The 22,483-nt window shown below is 52.6% G+C and overlaps 1 protein-coding gene across 1 annotated transcript in view; it reads right to left on the reverse strand.

The window, feature by feature from the left end:
- CACNA1A (calcium voltage-gated channel subunit alpha1 A) overlaps positions 1 to 18,051 on the reverse strand; it is a 273,407-nt gene extending 255,356 nt beyond the window's left edge. The window contains 1 exon segment of the mRNA XM_047848785.1: positions 17,995 to 18,051. The gene's annotated coding sequence lies outside the window, so the exon portion shown is untranslated.
- Positions 18,052 to 22,483: the final 4,432 nt, after the last annotated feature.

Raw genomic sequence — 22,483 nt, forward strand, 5'->3', positions numbered from 1 at the left:
CTCTCTGTCCCAAAAATAAATAAACGTTGAAAAAAAAAATTAAAAAAAAAAAAAAAGGGGACGATGAGCGTGCCTAGCTCATGAGGCTGTCGTCAGGTTACTTAAGTTAATCCTCGGAAAGCATTTTGCAAATGGGTACAACCCCAGAAGGCACCATCGCATACACAGTCTGGGTAAGTGGTGACCCTAGCGTTATGCAAAGCCTTTATCCGCTGGGCTGCTTGTCGTGAGAACTATCCTGGGTACTTTACGTCTATCACGCACCTCACCCTCCTAAGAACCCTATGAACAGGTATTAAGATCCCCATTTTACAGATGAGGAAACTGAGGCTCAGAGAGGTTGAGACACTGATGCATAATCGCACAGCCGGGAGATGACGGGGTCGGGATGCAGCCCTCGGTTCGTCTCGGGCAGTGGGCCTGAGTCAAGCCACCCAGTTGGTGAATCTGGGCAGATGATGGTCAACCTCAATCTCGCCATTAGCGATTGGTTCGTAGATGGGCGGCCTGGGCCAATGTGGATCCAATATGACCCAGGGAGAAGTTTACCAGGCTCTTCTGGTGGTACAGAGAGCTTCGCAGGAAGTCAGTGTTTCCCTCTCCCTAAACGTGAATGGGGCATTTGTCAATTGCGGTGACAACCATCCTTCTCAGACCCATTCGCGTGACCCGCTTCCAGACTATGCTTCCTTTATATTATCCCACCATCATCTTGCTGTTAACTAGCAAGTCTCTGCCTCAAATTCCAAGCAGAAGTCTCTGTCCAAAAAGTCTGCCTTCCTGGGGCGCGTGGGTGGCTCAGTCAGGTAAGCGTCTGACTCTTGATTTCAGCCCAGGTCGTGGTCTCACAGTTCATGACACTGACATCGTGGAGCCTGCTTGGGATTCTCTCTCTTTCTCTCTCTCTCTCTCTCTCTCTCTGCCCCTTCCCTGCTTACATACTCTCACTCTCTTGCGCTCTCTCTCTCTCTCTCAAACTAAATTAATAAACTTTTTTTTTTTAAGTGTACATTCCTGGGAGAAAGCCGTGAGGTCACTCGTTTAATCAGCCGTGTTTATCCAGCAACCCGCTCTCTGCTTTGCACCCACACAAGGCAGTAGGAGGGATTCAAACGCGGTCCCATAAAAGTTCTCATTCGTTTATTCTTCTGTGTGTCCGTTCATTCAAAAATACTTGCGGAATGCCCACTGATTCTCCGGAAGTTTTAGATGCCGGGACCAAAGTCTTGCCCACGGAGGGCTGAGGTCCTGGGACGCAGGTGGAAAGAAACAGACCATAGGCACCAGAGCAGAGGATCAGGTGGTTAAACATTGGCGTCGGGACTGTAAATGTTATGAAAGTTTCAAGGAGCCTTCGCCGAAGCTATTTTTAACGAATCGATAGTATTTGGAAAGGAATTAGAAGCGAAGGGAAGAGCGTGCTCCCACATAGCAGAGGGGAAACCAGCCTGCCGGGACCTGCGGAAGTCACAAAGGCTAGGATGGCGGTCGGGATGGCCTCCCTGCGGCCGCGACAGACGGGCCCAAAGCCCCAGGGGGTTAAAAGAACGGACGCTTATTTCTTGCTCCGGCTGCGTGTTCAACACGGGAGCAGGAGGCAGGCAGAGCGTGGCAGGTCACAGACTGGCTTTCGTTCACATTTTCTCACCCAGAGCAAGTCACGTGGCCATCCTCCGGGTGGAGGAAGCAGAGAACCGGAAATGTCAGCTGACCTCGCGCGGTTACCTGCTTGCTGAGCGGTTACGATCGCTGCCCAACGCCCGGCTCGGTGCCCGGAACAACAGGAGGAACAGAGTAAACGTCCGATGAGAACCCAGATGTGTCCACTGAGGCACGTGAGGTTGGGTCACTGATTGATACATAAGGCAATGGAGTCTGCGCGTGGTACCTGAAGGGGGGTGCTGTTGGACGCAGGATCGTTATAAAGCTGGTGAGAAGGTGGGGCAGGATTAGAACACGGGCACTCTCGGCTCCCAAGGCCACAGGTTTAAACGCTCTGGCCTGTCTCACAATTCCTCCAGAATCTACCCCCTTCTCCCCACTCTGTTCTGCCCTCTAACTTCTTTTTTCTTTTTGAGAGAGAGGGGAGGGAGAGAGTAGGTGTGCACATGAGCAGGGGAGGGGCAAAGGGAAAGAGAGAGAGAGAGAGAGAGAGAGAGAGAGAGAGAGAGAGAGAATCTTAAGCAGGCTCCACGCTCAGCATGAATCCTGACATGGGGCTCGATCCCCCGACCCTGGGATCATGACCTGAGCTGAAATCAAGAGTCGAACACTCAACCAACCGAGCCACTCAGGCGCCCCTGACCTCCAACTGCTCACGGCCTCCCAGGTGACTCCACTTTGACCCTCCCCAGACTCGAAACCTCAGGGTTCCCTCTGAACACATCTCTTCTTCCGTTCACCAGACCAAGGAGGACTTAACTTGTTTTTCATTCAGGGAGTCCGTGACTTTGGCTGGGGGGGGGGCGAAAAAGGCACATCCTAAGGTTCACTACCTCTAGCTGAAATTATGAATGGAGGCAAAAAAAAAAATGCAGTAGCATTAACAGTGTTAGAGCAGCACCTGTGACTCTGTCATCAACAGAAACCACATTTTTATGTCCCATGACAATTACTGCAGCGATCTTGAAGTATCATTGACTCTCATCACTACCTTGAGATTGTTACGCTTGTCACTAGAGCTTGGTTCTTACGTGTTATTAAAGAAGCATATTTGTAAGAATAGGACAAACCCGTTGCTTACGATAGGCTGGCTACAGGGGCGCCTGAGTGGCTCATTCGGTTAAGCGGCCAGCTCTTCAGTTCAGCTCAGGTCATGATCTCACAGTTCGTGGGTTCGAGCCCCGTGTCGGGCTCTGCCCTAAAGGCGCGGAGCCCGCTGGGGGCTCTCAGTCTCCCTCTCTCTCTGCCCCTCCTGCAGAAAAAATTTTTAAAATTAAAAAAAAATTTTTTTTTTACCACATTTATTTATTTTTAAGAGACGGAGAGAGACAGAGCACAAGCGGGGGAGGGGCAGAGAGAGAGAGGGAGGCACGGAATCCCTGAAGCAGGCTCCGGGCTCCGAGCTGTCAGCACAGAGCCCGACGCGGGGCTCGAACTCACAAACTGCAAGATCATGACCTGAGCCGGAGTCGGACGCCTGACCGACTGAGCCACCCAGGCGCCCTAGCATAAATAAGCTTTTTTTTTTTTAAAGACATTTTGGTTACTAACTTTCATTACAACTGGTCTTCTTTGCATTTGATTTTACGCATTCTAAAAACACGATTCTGAAAAGGGGTCCCTACACTTGATCGGACTGCAAAGGGCTCCTCGCGGGTGGGGCTTTGCTGGCCCTCCTCCAGGGCATGCTTCTCCCCATCTTCTGCACCAGGAAACCCTCCCCCCCCCCCGTCTCCGTGATCCACCCCCCCGACTCCCCAGACTCTCTCTCTCACCTGTGCGCCCCCATAGCTTTGCTCGTGTCTCTCTTCCAACATAGCCCTCTCTGTTACAGGAAGTTGTGGTCTCCAGCCTCAGAAGAAACATTCTTTAAAGTCAACACCCTCCTTGTCTCTTAGGAAATCCTGATCTCATTCAGGAAGTTATACCAGCTGTGCCCAAAGGCAGGGGGAGGAAGGTGCCTTTGAGGGCAGCCAACGGGAGGGTCGTGGAGGTTGGGGGATGCCCCAAGTACAGCCTGACCGTTCCCCAAGAGGAGAAGGATGCCCGGGGCATCAGGGGTGACTGGACCCTTGAAAAAGGGCCCAGGCCTCCCAAAGATTCCTGGGTCCCAGATGTGTCTCAGAAGCAGGTGAGTCTCCTCTTGCAAGGAGGGGACCTTGCAGGCTGGGACAAGGGAGGCTCTCAAAGGTAAGCAGGGTGGACTGATGGCTCAGAGGTTTCCTACCGATTCTAGATCCCCACCTGCATTCGAGACACCCATATGGGCAAGCGGGTCATAACGCACTGGGCAAAATTTAAAGTATTTAGGGGCGCCTGGGTGGCTCAGTCGGTTGAGCATCCGGCTTCGGCTCAGGTCATGATCTCGCGGTCTGTGAGTTCGAGCCCCGCATCGGGCTCTGTGCTGACCGCTCGGAGCCTGGAGCCTGTTTCGGATTCTGTGTCCCCCTCTCTCTCTGCCCCTCCCCCATTCATGCTCTGTCTCTGTCTCAGAAATAAATAAACATTAAAAATTTTTTTTTTTTAAATTTAAAGTATTTAACAACCAGGGGCACCTGAGCGGCTCAGTCGGTCAAGCATCCGACTCCGGCTCAGGTCATGATCTCACCCTTCGTGAGCTCGACCCCCGCTGCAGGCTCCCCGCTGAGCCTGCGCGGGATTCTCTCTCTCCCCCTCTCTCTGCCCTTCACTCACTCATGCCCCCTCTCTCTCAAAAATAAAGTAAATAACATATAATAAAATATTTCACAGGAGGCGTGGGAGGACCCAGGGGGCGGGGGGGAGGATTCCAGGCAACAGCTATTTACTAACTGGTATGGAAATATTTTAATATTTTAACAATAAGCTGTACCAATGAGTCCCAGCAGAATATCTGAATACACAGAGAAGAGATCACTGAAGCCAGAAGAGTAAGAATCCAAACGGTGAATCATATGAGAATAATTCCGTGTTGGCTTAGGAATGGATTAGACATTATTATTTTTTTAGCCCTCTAGTGTATTTTAAATTTCTGAATTGTGTGCAAGCCTGGGGACCTCCTCTGAGTATATGTAAGTGACATGAGAAGTGATGGCCTATGTGTTAGTTTTCAAGCGTGACTACGTGTTAGAATCACCTGGAAACCGGGGCGCCTGGGTGGCTCAGTCGGTTAAGCATCCAACTCAATGTCGGCTCAGGTCACGATCCCACGGTCGTGAGATCGAGCCCCACTTCGGGCTCCGTACTGGGTAGGGAGCCTGCTTGGGATTCTCTCCCCCTCTCCTGCTGCCCCTACCCCCCTCGCACTCTCAAAAATAATATAAGATAAAATATGTATTAAACACACACACACACACACACACACACACACACACACACACACACAGGAGCGCCTGGGTGGCTCAGTCAATTGAGCGTCTGATTGTTGATTTCAGCTCAGGTCATGATCTCACGGTTGGTGGGTTCGAGCCCCGCTTCTCGCTGACCGTGCAGCGTCCGCGTGGGATTCTCTCTTCGTCCCTCTCTCTCGGCCCCTCCCCTGCTTGCGCTCGCTCTCTCCCTCTCCCTCCGCACGGAACAGCCAGATTCCGAGGCAGGAACTGAAGAGTTCCACGGCGTTCCAGAGGGCTCCCCAACAGGCCCCATCCACGGGTTCCATGCCAGTTGGTAGAGAATTTCGGTCTTTACACGTGTCTGCTGAAAAACCCGACACGTTCACGTTTAGTCTTGGGTGCGTCCCCATTTTTTGAGGCATTTTTTGGCAGCTGTCAACATGTAAATGACAGCTTTGAAAGAAGGTCCCAGCCAGTCTCTGACCCTGGAGGGAAAGGCCAGATCGGGGGGAAACGGACCCCGAAGAGCCTGAAGGTTATTTCTGAGCTGTGTGCCTTCGGGAAAACTTCTCAACCACGCTGGGCTCTAGTCCCCTGATTCAAAAAGGAGGAAAGGGTAATTTAAAATATTCGCGAAGGGGACGCCTGGGTGGCTCAGTCGGTTGGGCGGCCGACTTCGGCTCAGGTCACGATCTCGCGGTCCGTGAGTTCGAGCCCCACGTCGGGCTCTGTGCTGACCGCTCGGAGCCTGGAGCCTGTTTCAGATTCTGTGTCTCCCTCTCTCTGACCCCCCCCCCCATTCATGCTCTGTCTCTCCCTGTCTCAAAAATAAATAAAACGTTAAAAAAAAATTTTTTTTTTTAAATAAAATAAAATATTTGCGAAGGTTTTCCTAAAGATTAAACAAAAGTATCAGAGTGCCTATTACAATGGTGGCCAGGGCATGTGCTTAATAAATGTTAATAAGTAACAAAAATAAGAGGACCCTCCAATGCAAGGCTTAAGCCACCAGCGGTGGCTTTTGACATCACCATATGTCCAGAAATCACCACACGAATGACCTTCTCTTTGTCTCCGCTGAGACAAGGTACATGTCAGGTTAGATACGGCTATAAATAAAGTTTTATTGGTACCTAGTCATCCATTCACACATTTTCAATGGCGGCTTTCACATCCCAAAAGCAGAGCTGAGTCACTGCTACAGAGACTATATGACCACATGACACCCCCCCCCCCCCCCCGGAGCTGGACACATTCACTCTCTGGCCCTTTATATTAGTCTGCACCCCAGATTCAGAGGTCAGATTTTCATCTCTCGGCCACAGACTCATTCCGGTCTCCTATCCCGCTTGCATGAACTTTTGCTGACCACCTCCTATGCACTTCGCCCTGGTGCCACGTAGTCAATAAGATTAAGGCCTAGCTAGTCCGCATTCTACAGACAAGGCAGGTGAGGCCGCTGGCGGGGTCACCGGCCCGAGGTCACACAGCACGTACAGAACCAGAGTGGCAAATCCAGGCACAGTGGCTCCAGAGTCACCAGGCTGTGAAGGCTTCCTATTCAGAATCCCCGGACCTAAGATGCGGACCGGAGAAGCCCCATGGCCCACACTTCTAGGCCATTCCCAGGCCACCGGAGGGGAAAGACAGGCTGGCTTCTCCCTCCAAGACCTGGCTGGCTGAGCCCTGCCGCGTCAATGCTCTCTCCCCGACTCTCTGCACCAGGAACTTCTGTAACCATTCCTGGAGCCCAGAGAGGCTGTGGTACTTTCCCAGGGTCACCCAGCTCTGAAGGGAGGGGCTAAGGTTTGAAAGCAGCTCTTTTTTGCCCCCAAATCAATCCTCTCTGCAACACTTGGGACCCTCCAGCAGAACTTAAAACAGGCAAGGACAGCCTTCTCGGGTGGCAAAGGAACAGATTTGCTTTACGAGGTGGCATTTTGGGGAGATGGTGGCATTATTTTTGTTTTTTAATTTTTTTTAATGTTTTTTTTTTTTTTTTTTAATTTTTGAGAGAGAGACAGCGTGAGAGGGGGCGGGGAGAGAGGGAGACACAGAATCGGAAGCAGGCTCCAGGTTCCGAGCTGTCGGCGCAGAGCCCGATGTGGGGCTCGAACTCACGAACCGCGAGATCATGACCTGAGCCGAAGTCGGATGCTCAACCGACTGAGCCGCCCAGGCGCCCCAACGTGGCACTGTTTTTTTAACTCGAGTCACCGACCTGACTCGAGGCGCTGGGCTCACCCAGGGGTTATAAGACCTGCCCCCACCACCACCACCAAGGGGCTGTGACAAGTAGAAAATGTTAGAAGGTGAGAAATTACTGCATTTTATTTTATCCCAATTTGGCCTCTCTGAGCCGATTCTAGTGACAGATTTGGAGGACGGGTTATGTGTGCCACACTCACCTTCAAGGTTTTATAGATTTCATTCTGAACCTGTCTCAGACTCTCAACACAACCACATTTAGCAGATATCAGGTGTCTTCTCCCCACAAAGCGCTGTGCTGGGCAATGCGAAAGATTCAAGGATCGATACGAAAAGGATGTTCCTTCATGGAGTTTAGTACCTAAAAGGCGCGGAAAAGCTAAGTGGTCACACCTCATTCATTCATGCACGCATTCAGTCTACTCTGTGCCGGCATTTCCAAGCTCATGATCTTGCAAGAAGAGGAACTAAGAGCTTGGGCTCGGTACCTGGATAGATCTGGGCTCCAAGGCGGGTTCTGCCCTGTAGTCTTTGTTATTTTCCTTTCTGTGCCTCCGTAGCCTCCTCTGTGAAATGGGTGCCGGGGTGAGGACCCCGTGAATTCAGACCCTAAGCTCCTAGGCCCACGGTGACGGTGGGATAAACGGGGACTGGTCTCTGTGTACCCCCTGGATGATGGGGGCAGTCACTTGTCTGCCTCTTCCTCCAGGCAGACCCCCCTGAGTACATCATGCAGGACATGGAACCAGAGGAGACCCTGGACAGAGACCTGAAGTCAAAATGAGGTTCACTGGCTCTAACGAACTCACAGGTCTCCAAGCCAGAGACCCAGAAAGGTCATCAACATAGATGTTCGCTTCACTCAACAAACACTGGGACCAATTCCCTCAACAAACATTGGCACCTTCTATGCACCAGGGACACTGCAGTGGACAAGGAGGACAAAAACCCTTGCCTTCATGGTCCCAGCAGTCCAGTTTAGAAGGAAACACACAATTGCAGGTAATGAACAGAGTGATGTGATCCACAGTGACAGGGCAGGAGTCTCTGCACAGGGAGCATAAGGAGCAGACATCTGTCCTGAGACTGGATTGCAAGAAGGAGCCAGCTATGGCCAGGGCATCCCAGACAGCGGCAACAGCAAGTGCAAAGGCCCTGAGGTGCAAACACGACTTGAAAACGCCAGGCATGGAAGGTAGGCCAGGGAGACTTGACCGAAGTGAGAGCAGTTATGGTGGAAACGCAGGCGGAGACGGAGCGGATGACCCCCCCCCCCCCCCCGCCCCGGGAGGAAACAGTGCAGACAGCCTGGAGAGTGCAGGTGCACAGAAGCATCAAGAGAATCTTGGGGTGTTTCAAAGGTAGACTTTGGCAGCAAGAAGAAAAGATGGGAACGAGTGGTGGGCTCAGGGGACATTTGTTCACAAGCTGCCTGGGTTCCAAAAACTAGCATGGAAAACCTGATAGATCATAAGGGATGGGATGGGGGGAGAAGGGGCCCGGGGGGGGCACCGTGGTAAGGGGTGCTCCCCAGGCCCTCTATGGCTGGCCTCGGCCAAAGCTGTAACTGCTTCAGAGGACAAAAGGAGGGTCTTTCTGCACCAAAAACCAGCCAGCTTGCACTGAAAAAGAAACTCCCTGGGACCAGACCTATATTTTTTTTAAATATCAAGTAGGCTAGAATTGTCCAACTGCCTCCCTTAAAAAAGAAGGGAGAAAAAAGTGCTCTGATTTCCAAGCAGGTCTTTAAAGGTCAGGTTTTGGTTTAATTGTGATGTCTAAACAACTTCTATTCTTTTTTTTTCTTTCTTTTTTTTTTCTTTTTTTTTTTTTTTTTTTTTTTTTTTTTTTACTGTGTAAACTGAGGCCTCTAGGCGCAAAACAGTCGACATTCCCTAGGACTACAGCAAACCAGCATCAAGGCTCACTAGGTGCCTGCATTGTTTTAAAGACCTGCCATATGATAACGCATTAAATTTCATCTTTGCAAGAATTCCAGGAATGGGTGTTATTACGTCGATTTTACAGACTGGGAAACTGACACGCAGAGAGAAGAATGCCCCTCCCCCCAGAGTCACAGAGTCATTGAGGGGCAGGGCTGAGATGTGAACCCCCGCCCTCTGGCTCCCAGTCCAGGAATTTAACCACAACCCCAGCCCAAGGCCTGATGGGCCTCAGACTTGACCCCAGGACCCACCTGAAGCCCTCAGCCCTCTGGGAGCCCTTCAAACCCTGAGATGCCCTCATTCATCTTTATAAGCCCTTTGTGCCTAAAAAAAAAAGAAAGTGCCATATACGTAGTGATGGAGGATTATATGGCAAAAATTGGACTCTCGCTTTGGGGCCGCCTTCCATTTCTCAGAACCCCGAGAGGGAAGGATGAGCCCCGTAGGTGAGTCCCCCCAGGAGGGTGAGCAGATCGCTTCCTGCCTTGGCTGCCAACGTCCGCCGGGCTCGGGAGCCACAGCGCCACCTGGTGGCTGGTCGTGGCAGCCGCAGGCGAATGGGCATCCCTTGGCCTGGGCATCCGAGACGCCAGGACCGAAGCGGGCAAACTCCTCTAAATGGCTTATTTTCAGCTTTGCAGGCCAGTCTGTTACAGACCGGACTCCACCACTGTGGTGCAAAAGTAGCCACAGACAAGAGGCACACAAAACGACCGGGGTGAATTCCAGTAAAACTTTATGCACACTGAATTTTGAATTTCATACAACTTCACGTATCAAGAAATATTACCCTTCCTTTGACTTTTTTCAACCACTTAAATGTAAAAACCTTTCTTAGCCCATGGGCCATACCACAACAGGTGTCTGGCCAGATTTGGCCCCCTTACTGTAGCTTGCTGATTCCTGTTCCGGAAGCTAGGGTCCCAGCAAAGAACAAACCAAGCAAAACTTTCTGCCCTCGGGGAGCTTATGGTGAAAATATAAATAATCAACAAGATAAAAAGCCAAATATATAATACATATGAGTTGGTCATCAGCACTAACCAGAAAAATAAAGTAGGGCAGAAGAAGTCGAAATGTATAAAGGTTAAATTTTATTTTTTTTATTTTTTAATTTTTTTTTTTCAACGTTTATTTATTTTTGGGACAGAGAGACAGAGCATGAACGGGGGAGGGGCAGAGAGAGAGGGAGACACAGAATCGGAAACAGGCTCCAGGCTCTGAGCCGTCAGCCCAGAGCCTGACGCAGGGCTCGAACTCCCGGACCGCGAGATCGTGACCTGGCTGAAGTCGGACGCGCAACCGACTGCGCCACCCAGGCGCCCCTAAAGGTTAAATTTTAAAGAAGGGGGGACGCCTGGGTGGCTCATTCAGTTAAGCGTCCGACTTTGGCTCAGGTCACGATCCCACGGTTCACAGGTTCGAGCCCTGCATCGGGCTCTGCGCTGACAGCTCAGAGCCTGGAGCCTGCTTCAGATTCTGTGTCTCCCTCTCTCTCTGTCCCTCCCCTGCTCATGTTCTCTGTCTCTCACTCTCAAAAATAAACATTTAAAAACATTTTTAATAAATAAATAAATAGGGGTGGTGAGGAAGGGCTTGCTGAGGAGGTGGCCTTTAAGTAAAAGCCATTAGGCGGGTAAGGAAGGAGCCATATGGGTGTCTAGGGGGAAAGCATTCCAATCAGAGGGAAGAGCCAGTGCAAAGGTCCTGAGACAGAACTGCCCTGATATGTTTGAGGAACAGTGAGGAGGCCCACGTAGCTGGAGCAGGGTGAGTAAGGGGGAGAATGGGAAGAGGTGGAAGCAGGCAAGTGACAGATCACACAGGACCTTGTAGGCCTTAGGGAGGACTTTGGTTTTGACGCAAATGGGGTATGAACCACAGAAAACCGAGATCCACCTCAACCACTATTGAGGTCATATGTGGTTTAAAACTTTTTTTAACGTTTGTTTATTTTTTAAACAGAGAGAGAGAGAGAGAGAGAGAGAGAGAGAGAGAGAGAAAGCAAGTGGGGGAGGGGCAGCGAGAGAGGGAGACACAGAACCCAAAACTGGCTCCAGGCTCTGAGCGATAAAGCACAGAGCCCAGCGCGGGGCTCGAACTCAGGAACCGCGTGTGTGGTTTAAACAAAACATGTCTCTTTGGGGTCCAGTGGCATTAGTTATTTTACCAACAGTCCCACATAACCCTAAATAATCCTAATTTGTCCGCTGAAAACCATGCAACTATTCTATGGGGTATCGAAGACGAAGGGAACAGGGGTAGGGAAGGGGCTGAGAATAAACGAGAAAATCGGTTCTCTAGAAGGACCCGTGTTGCCTTCTTCCTCACCCGGCGCGTCCCTCCTCTGAGCTCAGGCTCGGGGACCAGAACGACTCAGGCTGCCCACCCCAGCCAGTGACCTGCAGGATGGCCAGGCCTGAGCTCCCACATCCTAGAAACAGCCAGTTCCGGCCTGGGAGTCAAGGCCACGCCACCCTGTCCCAGCTCAGCCCCCAGACGCCTCGGTAACCCTGGCGGCCTGCCCGCCCGTCTGCATGAGAAGCAGACCAACGGCAATAGTAAGAACAACACGGCCGGCTCGCTGAGTGCACGTGACGAGACGTGCGGCACAGAGATGCTGGAAAATAATGATATTCTGCACTATCTATTAGTAAGTGTTAGTCATGGTCCTTACGGCGGTGTGGCTGGCTCTCCTCTCGCCGCCCTCCATTCTCGTGCGCAAGCCCTCTGCTCTCTGGCGATGACGGCGACCGTGGGGATGACTTAGAACCTGGCTGCTTAGATCGCCCTCCGTGGACCCAAGGACCCACCCCACACATGAACCTGTTAGAAAGAAATGCAGGGGCGCCTGGGTGGCTCAATCGGTCAAGTGTCCGACTCTTGATTTCAGCTCGGGTCACGATCTCACAGTCGTGAGGTCAAGCCCTGCATCGGGCTTCATGCTAACGACCCAGAGTCTGCTTGGGATGCCCCAGGAGCCCTGCTGGATGGGAACGTGCATCCCACAAAGCCCCCGCAGGGGTCTGCCTGCCGGGGATGAGAGTTAACCCTCCCTGCCCCGGTCCTTCCCCACCCTCCACACTCTTCCTGCCGGTTTCCTGTTGGTTTTCCTGCTGGGTGGAGAGCTGACTGTTGACCGATGTGTCCGAAGGCCCCGCTGAGCACGGAGAGGGTGGCCTAAGTATTGGTAAAAGAAAGAAGTCCTGGGGGAGGCAGAGGGAGGGGACATGTTGGGGTGGAGGAGAGCAGAGGGGAGGGAAGAGGGACCCCCTCACTAACTCGGGGTGCAAGAATCTCCAGAGCAGGTTGGGGCTCCCCAGGGAGTACATCCGCGGCAGTTTGAAACCAAATGCTCCAACTTCCAGCCCTGTGGTTATTTCATCTAAAACAAGGAAAAGCTGGGGCACCTGGGCAGCTCAGTCGGTTGAGCGTCTGACTCTTTTTTTTTTTTTTTTTTTAATTTTTTTTCAACATTTATTTATTTTTGGGACAGAGAGAGACAGAGCATGAACGGTGAGGGGCAGAGAGAGAGGGAGACACAGAATCGGAAACAGGCTCCAGGCTCTGAGCCATCAGTCCAGAGCCCGACGCGGGGCTCGAACTCACGGGCCGCGAGATCGTGACCTGGCTGAAGTCGGACGCTTAACCGACTGCGCCACCCAGGCGCCCCGAGCGTCTGACTCTTGATTTGGGCTCAGGTCACCATCTCAGGGTCATGGGATCGAGCCCCGTGTCGGACTCCATGCTGGGTGCGGAGCCTGCTTAAGAATCTCCCTCGATAGATAGATTAGATGATAGATAGATAGATAGATAGATAGCAACCCTCACTCATTCTCACCCGGTGCGTTCATTCAACTGATATTTCCTGTGTAACCTTCTCGGAACCAGCGTGGGTCTCAGGGGCCCGGGACATTCCAGTGGGCAAGACAGACAAGAAAGGAGATAAAGAACCATGCAGTGTGTGGTGATCTACCAAGGTCTGCACAGCCCTGTGCAAATGGGTTGACAGATTCAGACAAAGGCTGGCAACGTGGGCACGTGGCCTCAAAAGGCCCCTGCCCGGAAAGCAAGGGTTGAAGAAAACAGTAACGGAAGCAGGCGGGAGCAGCGAGAAACAGCCAAGCTGGGGCTCTGTCCATTCCTGGCACCAGGATTCCGTCGGTCACAGGAAGAAGAAGAAACCCTAGTGATCTCATTCAATCCCTAGCAGAAGGTGGCCAAAAACACGTTCGAGATTCTCAGGAAGACATTTTGAGATATGGAGTCACATTCACGATGGTTAGTTTCACCTCGGTGGATACTTTTCCTGCGTGGGATTCCTACAGATGGGCAAAGCCACCACGGTCAGCAGCATGTGCAGAAATAGGGTTCCCGGGGCGCCCGGGTGGCTCAGTCGGTTGAGCGTCTGACTTCGTGATCAGGTCATGATCTCACAATTCGTGGGTTCGAGCGCCGCGTCGGGCTCTGTGCTGACAGCTCGGAGCCTGGAGCCTGCTTCCGATTCTGAGTCTCCCTCTCTCTCTATTCCTCCCCCCACTCAAGCTCTGTCTCTGTCTCTCTCAAAAAGAAATAAACATTTTAAAAAAAATTTTTTTTTTTAAAGAAATAAGCTTCCCAAACAGACGGTTCAGAATGGTGGATATTCTGTAGAACAAGCGATCTGGCTTCTTCTGTGGGCCACTGGGATGGTATAAAGGGCGGACAGGGAGAGAACGCTATTACAGATGAAGTAAGACTTAGAGAATCCCCACGTGACCCAGCAGCACACCCAGGAGAGTTGAAAGCAGGGTCCAGAAGATATATTTATAAACCCGTGTTCACGGCAGCGTTATTCACAATCACCAAAAGGCGGAAGCAGGGTCCGTCAACAGATGAACGGATATGCACGATGTGATATGGCCACACACTGGAATAGTATTCAGCCCTAAAAAGGAAGGGAACTCCAACACAGGCTATACCATGGATTAACCTTGAGGACTATGCTAATAACGAAAGGACAAATACCTAGGATTTCACTTATGTGAGTAGCCAATTTTTTTTTTTAATGTTTACTTATTTTTTTTTTTTTAACGTTTATTTATTTTTGAGACAGAGAGAAACAGAGCATGAACGGGGGAGGGTCAGAGAGAGAGGGAGACACAGAATCTGAAACAGGCTCCAGGCTCTGAGCCATCAGCACAGAGCCCGACGCGGGGCTGGAACTCACGGACCATGAGATCATGACCTGAGCCGAAGTCGGACGCTCAACCGACTGAGCCACCCAGGCGCCCCTAATGTTTACTTATTTTTGAGAGAGAAAGAGACAGCGCGAGTGGGGTTGGGGCAGAGAGACAGGGAGACACAGAACCCGAAGCAGGCTCCAGGCTCTGAGCTGTCAGCACAGAGCCCAACGCGGGCCTCGAACTCATGGACCACAAGATCACGACCCGAGCTGAAGTCAGACGCTTAACCGACTGAGCCACCCAGGCACTCCAAATGCGACCACAAATATGTTTTTCAAAAGACAGAATGATCAAATACAACACGCCCACCTTCCTGATTCAAACAAATCAACTGGGAAAAAGACAAGCAGAGACATTTGACTGTGGAGTGGAAATTAGGTGATATTTTAAGAAATCACTGGGGCGCCTGGGTGGCTCAGTGGGTTAAGCGTCTGTCTTCTACTCGGGTCATGATCTTGCGGTTCGTGAGTTCAAGCCCCTCATCAGGTTCTTTGCTCACAGTGTGGAGTCAGCTTGGGATCCTCTGTCTCTTCTTTCTGCCCCTCCTGATGTGCTCTCTCTCTCTCTCTCTCTCTCTCTCAAGAGTAAACAAATGTTAAAAAAAAGAAGAGGCATCAAAAACCATTAAAACACCTAGGAATACATCTAACCAAAGAGATGAGAAATCGATACACCAGAAACTATAGGAAGCTTATGAAAGAAATTGAAGACACCAAAAATGGAAAAATATTCCACGCTCCTGGAGAGGAAGAACAAATATTGTTAAAATGTCGAAACTACCCAAAGCAATCGACATATTTAATGCAATCCCTATCAAAATAACACCAGCATTCTTCACAGAGCTAGAACAAACAATCCTAAAATTTGTATGGAACCAGAAAAGGCCCCGAATAGCCAAAGCAATCTTGAAAAAGAAAACCAAAGCAGGAGGCATCACAATCCTGGACTTCAAGCTGTATTACAAAGCTGCAATCATCAAGACAGTATGGTACCGGCACAAGAACAGACACTCTGATCAATGGAACAGAATAGAAAACCCAGAAATGGACCCACAAACGTATGGCCAACTCGTCTTTGACAAAGCAGGAAAGAATATCCAAAGGAATAAAGACAGCCTCTTCAGTGAGTGGTGCTGGGAAAACTGGACATCCACATGCAGAAATATGAACCTGGACCACTTTCTTACACCACACACAAAAATAAACTCAAAATGGGTGAAAGACCTAAATGTAAGACAGGAAGCCATCAAAATCCTCGAGGAGAAAGAGGGCAAAAACCTCTTTGACCTCGGCCGCAGCAACTTCTTATTCAACAGGTCTCCGGAGGCAAGGGAAACAAAAGCAAAAATGAACTATGAGGACCTCATCAAGATAAAAAGCTTCTGCATAGTGAAGCAAACAGCCAGCAAAACTAAAAGGCAACTGACTGAATGGGGGAAGATATTTGCAAACAACGTATCGGATAAAGGGTTAGTATCCAAAATCTATAAAGAACTTACCGAACTCAACACCCAAAACACAATCCAATAAAGAAATGGGCAAAACACATGAATAGACACTTCTCCAAAGAAGACATCCAGGTGGCCACTGACACACGAAAAAATGCTCAGCATCACTCCTCATCAGGGAAATACGCATCAAAACCACAATGAGGTTACCACCTCACACCCGTCAGAATGGCTAACATTAACAACTCAGGCAACAACAGATGCTGGCGAGATGCGGAGAGACAGGATCTCTTTTGCCCTGCTGGCGGGAATGCAAACTGGTGCGGCCACTCTGGAAAACAGTCTGGAGATTCCTCAAAAAATTAAAAACAGAACTACCCTATGATCCACCAACTGCATTGCTAGGTATTTACCCAAAGGATACAGGTGTGCTGTTTCGACGGGGAACATGCACCCCAATGTTTACAGCAGCACTAGCAACAATAGCCGAAGCATGGGAAATGCCCAAGCGTCCATCAACTGGTGAATGGATAACGAAGATGTGTTATATACAGTCAATGGAATATTACTCGACAAGGAAAAAGAATGCAATCTTGCCATTTGCAACGACGTGGATGGAACTGGAGGGTATTATGCTAAGTGAAATTCGTCAGAGAAAGACAAAACTCACATGACTTCACTCCTATGAGGACTTTAAGAGACAAAACGGATGAACGGAAGGGAAGGGAAGCAAACACAATATAAAAACAGGGAGGGGGACAAAACAGAAGAGACTCATAAATAGGGAGAACAAACCGAGGGTTGCTGGAGGGGGGGTGGGGGGGGGAGGGGCTAAACGGGGAAGGGGCAGTACAGAATCTGCTCCTGAAATCAATGTTGTACTATATGGTAACTAATTTGGGTGTAAATTACAAAAATAAGTAAATGTTGTAGAAAAGAAGAAATATGCGTGAATGGATGGATGGATGGACGGACGGACGGACGGACGGACAGGTTTGCTGAGTGGCTAGATCCGTGGATCCGGAGGAGAAAATCAGAAGGAACGCGGCTGTGGGCGAATCAAGTTTCATCACATTGCCCCGACATGCCACCAGATGTCAGCCTAACCTCAGGAAACCGCCTCAGAGGCCAAACTAGCACCGCCTTTTGAGGATACAGTGTTCATTGCACCCCTCACGAGCGCACCCCGCACCCAGCTGGCATTTCGAATCCAGGTCTCCCTCCCAGCAGACCGAACATCCAGGGAAGCCTGGGGGGCAGCCCTGTGGGGTGCCGGAGACCGTGTCTGTAACTTCCCAGGGGTCAGACGGGGAGCATGGAGTGGGTGGGAGGGGCATTTCTGGGTGCCCAGGAGTGCTTAGCGTCCAGCCCAGCCTCAGCTCCGGTCGCCCTGAAATCTGCACTCGGAATCCCACCTTCCTGATGTCCGTCCAGGAATCCACCCCAGTTGTTAAGCCTTTGCCAAAGAAGCACTTGAGAAAAGAAAAAGAAAAAAAAAAGCGCCAGCTCTCCTTCTGTACCCGGGACTGAACCGTTCACGCACTGCTTTCCAGCCTCAGCCTAGGAAGAGCGACTTCAAGGAGAGGATACGAGCCCAGGGAGGCCTCTCGCCCAAGATCACAGGAGCAGAGCCGGCTCAGAGCCCCCCCCACTTCCTCGCCAAGGCGACTCCCAGGAGAAGACCCACTTTCAGGGTCACTGGCAGAGGGAAAGGGGGCCCAGGACCAGCGCCCCGGAGCCAGCACATCCCCACCCCCCCACCCCCCCCCACCCCCAGCGCCTCTCTCTGCCTTCAGCAAACTTCACCTCCAGCCGCCAAACCCTCGGGTTTAGTTCCAGGGCTTCAAGTAGAAATGTGATCCCCGCCCCTGCCGTCCCCCCCCCCCCCCCCCACCCGCCAAAAGAAACCCAGCATTTCTCAGCCAGGTTCAGGAATGCCTCCCACCGGAAAGACTGGCCAACCCATCCCAGGGGACACCCACAGACCCGGACGCCCTGCCAAGCCTACCAACTCCCCCCTTCGCTGGGGCACCCTGGGCTGCACGGGGGTTCACGTGGGGGGGGGGAGGGGGGCCCCGTCCCAGGCAGGGGACGGGGCTTCAGCAGCCAGCCTTGCCCTAGGAGCGCGCTCCCGCCCCGAAAGCCACCCCCGGGGCCGCGCCCGCCCCCCACCCGCCGTCCCAGCCCGGACTCACTCCCATTCCTTCCTCCGGGCCTGCGGCGTGCTGTGGACTTTGTGCGCCTGGTGGGCCAAGATGACATCTCGGTGGTCCACCACGCCGCCGCGCCGCTTCAGAGGGGGCCCGGGGCAGGGGCCGCTCATCCGGGGGCCCCGTGCGTCCTGCGGGGCGCCGGCCGTGCCGTCCGCCGCCGGGGGCCCCCGGCCGCCGTCGTGCAGGGCGTCATAACTGCGCGGGGAGAACATGGGATCCGGGACCCGGGAGGCCTTCCACATCCATGGGCCTCGCTCAGAACTCGCAGGGTCTTCGGCCTCCAGCACAGGGCGCAGCTAGAGGGGAGAGCAGAGAGAGCGGGCGGACGGTGAGCGGGCGGACGGTGAGCGCGGCGCGCAGCGAGCAGGGACGGGAGGGAAGGCAGCCCGGGGACAGCCGCTCGCGCTGCCCCCGGGGCCGGGGGTGGGCATTTCCTTGGCAACTCGGGCCGGGAAGCGGGTTCTCGGGAGCTGCCCGGCAACCGACGAGGCCCTGATGGCGGGACGCACCGCGGAAGGTGGGACTCTGGGTGGCTCAGCGCCTCGGGGCTCCTCGCTGCAAAATGGGCCATCGAGAGCCTGCTCCCTCCGGCCCCTGGGTGTCGTGAGCCCCAGAGTCACTGGGAAAAATCAAAGGGCGAGGTCAAGGGTCGGCTTTAAAAACCCACGTGGGGCATGGCCATCTGTCCAGTGAGCCTGCCTGCTCTTGGCCACCTGGCTGGGTTTTTTATTAGTGTTTCAATATATGAATGGGGGGGGGGGGTCACAATTGAGTCCATAATAAAGGGTGACAGGAAGTGTTGGATGGGCTGGGTTTTTTTTTTATTAAATGGGGGGATCAGAGACAGTCTCCCTGAGGGAATGACATCTGAGCAGAGGCCCTAAGGAGGTGATGCAGGAGTCATGTGGGTAACTCAGGGAAGAGTGTTCTAGGCAGAGAGAAGAGCGTGTGCAAAGGTCCTGAGGTAGGGCTGTATATGACGTGCTCAAGGAACAACAAGGAGGCCCCAGCGGCTGTGAGTGCTTGAGGACGGAGTAGAGGAGATAAGGGTGGAGAGGTGATGGGACAGAGCTTGTGGGACCTTTTGGACCGTGGGGAGGACTCTATTTGGTTTCTCCTGGAAGGAGATAATCCACGGCTTTCGGAACGCCCTGGAACACTCCACCCAAGCAATTCTTCAATCTCAAACCTATTTCTCCCACCTGAAAAGTGGCCTCTCAGCGTCCGTCCAAGAAAAGCAGACCCACTGGAAGGCTAGCATGAGTGAAACAGAGTTGTGAGGCTGAATCTCACGCATGAATGTTGATAAGCCACCTCAACACCCAGAGATGTCAAGGAGAGAGGTGCAGAGGAGGCGGCCACCTCTGGATTGCCCAACAACAACAACAATAACGTATGTGGGAACGGAAGCTCATCTTCCCCAACCCGCGCCCCCCCCCCCAACTATTTCCTGTTTCCTCTCCCCCTGCTGGAAGCATCCAAAGACTGAGAGCTCTCCTAGCCTGTCCTGAGCCGATCAGCTCAATGGCAGTTTCACGTCAACAGTTACCCTCTGTTTTCTCTCCAAATCGTATACCTGATGGGGTTTAATAGATCTCTCCTTCACAATGCCTTTAAGCTTCCATTTACTCTCGTGAAACCTTACGCTTAGTCATCTACAGTCGTGCGTTTAGAAAGCCTTTGTTTTTCCATGCGTTCCCCTTGCGCTGAAAAAAAAATTCTGTAATTTCTTCATGAGCATGTACCCGGGGAAGGCAGCTTCCTTCTCATTTTACAGACATACAACTGAGGACGGAAGGGGGATTCAAGTGCCTTGCCACCAGGTTCCATTGCTACCTGCAGAAGTCACCCCTCCCCCCCCCAAAAAAAAATATTATTACTGCCTCAGGATTGAAAAAAAGAATCCAGCTTACAGGTTGGGGGTGCTGTAAGGATCCACCACTGAGCTAAAAAACCCCAGAGACCGGGCACAGCAGAAGCACCTTGATGGAGAAAGTTCTGCGCATCTACAGAAGATGTATTTGCACCTGGGAAGGTGGGAGGAGGAACAGGAAAGACAAAACCGAAGGCACACATCCCGGGTGACATCTTCTGGGACATCCCCCCACTTATCCTGCAACCCCAAAACAAGACGCTCCATACCCCACACCACCCTACGGCGCATGCTCCCGGTCTCCCCATTTCCTTGCAGGCTTCCCCATTTACCATGTAGTCACCCCCCTCCCCCACCGGTTCCTGAGCTGCCTCCACTCCCTGGGTCAAAAGCATCACCCGGTCCCAGCCGCTGGCCTCCAGAAATATATCCTGGAACTGATCAGTTTTCTGGCCACTGCCTGCCCCCTCCCCCAACAACGCTCACTTGGACTTGGGCAGCTGCCTCGCCCGGGTCAGCGGGCTTCCCAAGTCCCACCCTGTACTCGGCTGGGCAGTCAGTGGGTCCTTCTGACAGTCTTCGGTCAGCACTTCTACTGTTACAGGAATAAAAGCCACACCCGACAGGGCTGTCCCGTCTCCCTGACCTCATCCCCTTCACTTCTCCCCTCTGCCTTCCCAGCTCCAGAGTCACGGGCCTCTGCCGAGCTCATTCCCTTTGCACCTGCTGTCCCCCTCATGTCCGATGGGCTGACTCCCTTTCATCATTCAGGGCTAGGGTCAGATGCAGGCACCCCCCCATCGCATCCTCCAGTGCGGTCTTCCTCATGGGGCTGGTCAGTCTCTGGGACTGGGACCTATGTGTAGCCTTGGATAACATCTGCCGCCCCCAGAGGATGTCAGCACCACGGAGGCAAGGATCACGACCTGTCTTGTTGGCGTCGGGTCCCTGCCACCTTAAATATTTCTTGCCTGGGTGAACGAAGGGTCTTAGGAAAGGGTCTCCCCAGCAAGACATCATGAAGCGCCTTGTGACTGCCTGGGGTCCAGGGCTCCACCTACGGAGGGAAGGGACGAAGTATGGTGGGAAAGATGCCGGGTCCTACCCCAGCACACAACCGACTCGCTGTGTGGTCCCCAGCAGTTTGCTCACCCTGCTTCCTCCTACACAACGTGGAGGTGATGGTGAGTGCCACGGAGAGCCACAGGGGTCGGTGAGCTAACCCGTGGGAAGACAGCATCCTGAGCACGGCGCCGGGGCACGGCAAGTGCTTGGTCAGCACCGGCTCCCTCGTGTTGATATCGCGACAGGCAGGCGGAGCCTGGTGGCAGAGGGGACAGCTGCCCGAGCGACACCATCCAGCGTGCTCTGCGGTGCCCTCGCGAGCGGTTCCAGCGGGGCCCCAGCTGTTCCGTGTGTACACACGAGAAACAAACACATCCCCGGCCAACGGGCACTTGCCGGCCGGGTGTCTGTCCCTGGCACCTGCTGGGCCCCCTGGCCAGGTGCGCTGTTCCCCCTCTCTGTTTGCCCAACCACTGCCCAGAGGAAATGGCAAAGCATATGGGCTTTGCTTCCCCCTGGAAGCAGTGAACAGACAGCGCAAAGGGAAGACAATGGGGGAGAAAAGCAAACAGAACAAAATAAGGCATGAAGCCCGAGGCCACAGAAAGCCCTGTCGTTAATGTCACAGGAATAGAGTTTTACAAAGCACCAGGCATGCTCGTATCCACCACAGCCCCGAATCCCAACTGAAGAGCCACCTGAGAGGGGGGACTGACCCCCTACTGCCATGCCTGGACCAGCCTGAGTTTCCATGGCAACCGGATGGTGCCCGGAGATGCCGCGATTCATAGAGGCTGGTACTGGTGCTCGGGGGAGGGAGGAAGGAGGGAGGGGACCGCAGGGAAGTCTGGGGGCCTCCTGTGACCCCCCGCGTGTGGACAGGGACATTTACACAGCTGTGCTGGCCACCAGGCTTCACCGCCCGTGGGCGAAGTAAGTGCTAGTAACAGGTAAAGCAGCTTCATCTCTAAAACTTCTCAAGCTCACCACATACTTTGGAAAGACACACGATTCTCCTAAATATAGACAGGATGGGAACTGAAAAATGCCCCAAGGGGGCGCCTGGGTGGCTCAGTCGGTTAAGCATCTGACTTTGGCTCAGGTCATGATCTCGCAGTCCGCGAGTTCAAGCCCCGCGTCGGGCTCCGTGCTGACAGCTCAGAGCCTGGAGCCTGCTTCGGATTCTGTGTCTCCCCTCTGCCCCTCCCCTGCTTGTGCTCTGTCTCTCAAAAATAAAAACATTAAAAATTTTTTTTTAAAAAATCAGAAAGGAAGCAGGGCGCCTGGGTGGCTCAGTCAGTTAGGCATCTGACTTCAGCTTGGGTCACGATCCCACGGTTCATGGGTTCGAGCCCCGCGTCGTGCTTGGTGCTGACAGCTCAGAGCTTGGAACCTGCTTCAGATTCTGTGTCTCCCTCTCTCTCTGCCCCTCCCCTCCCCCACTCATGCTCGCGCGCTCTCTCTCTCTCTCTCTCAAAAATAAACATTTAAAAATTTTAAAGATAAAAATAAAAAATAAAAAAAAAGAGAGAG

Source organism: Prionailurus viverrinus, chromosome A2 (assembly GCF_022837055.1).
Source record: "Prionailurus viverrinus isolate Anna chromosome A2, UM_Priviv_1.0, whole genome shotgun sequence".
Taxonomy (NCBI): domain Eukaryota; kingdom Metazoa; phylum Chordata; class Mammalia; order Carnivora; family Felidae; genus Prionailurus; species Prionailurus viverrinus.